Source organism: Glycine max, chromosome 10 (assembly GCF_000004515.6).
Source record: "Glycine max cultivar Williams 82 chromosome 10, Glycine_max_v4.0, whole genome shotgun sequence".
Classification (NCBI taxonomy): domain Eukaryota; kingdom Viridiplantae; phylum Streptophyta; class Magnoliopsida; order Fabales; family Fabaceae; genus Glycine; species Glycine max.
Genome location: NC_038246.2, coordinates 41,443,910 through 41,446,006, shown reverse-complemented (window position 1 = coordinate 41,446,006; position 2,097 = coordinate 41,443,910).

Genomic DNA, 2,097 nt, shown 5'->3' with positions numbered 1-2,097 from the left:
ATTTAGTTTTAATAAAATTTGACAACAAATAATTTTAATAATATATAAAAATAATACAACAATTTAATTGATAAAAATCATATTTTATAAAATTATTAAATTGATATAATAATTATTTAAGTTTGAATCTCATATATATATATATATATATATATATATATATATATATATATATATATATATATATAATTGATGAGGAAGGACTCGCTCTCCCTTGTGTACGTGTCAACAATTTAAGCAATGTTCTTTTTTCTTTTTTTTGGTTTCATACTTGATTGGTCATCTAAACTTTGAAAAAAATAATCCGAAATTAATACACTCTTTTAGTTTTTTTTTCCCCTTCTTATGTTCACTTGTCCGTCCCGTAATGAACGCAAATTAATCCTTACCGGTCGTTCAAAAAAATCAAAACTAAAAAAATAAATTAATGCTTCTCCTTTCATTAGTAACAAACTATCTTTATCTTATAAATTTAATAATCATCCATTCTTAAATACGTAACTTCGTTCTTATACATAAATATTTATTTATTGCTATAAAATACTGAGACTTAAATTTAGATGATCATAATTTAAATTTTGAATTTTGAATATTGACACATAACATATCATAGATATCTTGATTCAAGTAATTTATTTTAATATTTTTCTTCAATTTTGAAAGATTTGATTTTTAATTTATTCTTATCTAATGAAATAAAATTTCATTATTAGGTCTACACAAAGAATTCACACAGAAATATAAGAGTATGCTGCGTTTATACGTAAAAAAATGAAATAATATTTTATTTAAATCGACTTTACCAAAATATCAATCAAATGGAGCGTACATATCTAATTACTTATGGCGGATTTGACCGCCCTAAAAAGATTGACTTTTTCGGGGGAAAAAAAAGATCCACAGTCCATAAGAAAAGTCGGAATATGATCTATTTTTAATATTACTTAATCCATCAAATTTTAATCCTATTAAAAACAAGTTGCCAAGAGTTTTTCCCTGACCAAAATGAAATAATCATGTCAACCATTTTTCAGTCCGAGTTGTTGGGCTGCTGTTTACAATTATTTTTATTTCAATAATTTTACTTGTTCAATGTTCATGCTATCTAACGTGATATTTAAATATTGAAACCCTAAACTAACAATTTACTAGATTATTTCGTAAAAAAATCACTAATTTTGTCTGGATTAACTATTATAAAATTGTTCTAATATAATTAGTAATTTTGAATTTTAATTTTTTCATTAATTATATATAATCAAAGTACTCAAAGAGAAATATAATCGATAAGAAAGTTTTTCCTTTAAATAGTTAACTAAGCTTTATAATAAGAACTCTCAAAATTATTAATTAAATTGGAACAATTTTATGTTAGACACTTCAAACGCTGGATAATAATTTTAATTTAATTTTATAATTTATAGTGATCATATTTGATTTGAATATAACCAATTTTATCACAAAATACTTAATAAAAAAATAGATTAAACTGAAATAATTTTGTATCAATTGATGGAAAGGTAAAAAAGGTATATCTAGTTCCACTTTACTATTTAAAGTGATCACATTTGATTCAAGCATATCACAAAATAACTATATATAAGAAAAACAGATTATTATTTTCTTGATCTGTTTTTGATTAAGGAAAGGAGGTAAGGTGCATCTTACAAGTTCCAAGTAGAACGAGGATCACACAGGCCACAAGGCATAGAATAGAGCAATGAGACCCACATGGGCATGGTTCCCTTGACTAAGTGAGAGGGGATGGACCCTCCATTCACATGGGCATGTTCCCTTTGCCTTTCCTTAAAGCCAACGCTCCTCATTTATCTCCAAAACCGCATCTTGACCCCACCCTTGTCCTCCTTTTGTGGGGACATCTTGCTTTAAACTTGCTGCTCCTGCTACCGACACCTTAGCCTGTCTTTGTCCATGTAATTTTTTATTCACAACTCATACACATACCTTCCCATAACATCACATTACCTTCCCCTCCTTTTATCTTCCTATAAAACATACCCCTCAACAACACTTGCATCACATCTCAAGTCTTATCATCTTCATCTCCCAAGGGATTCAATACAATACCAGGCTAGA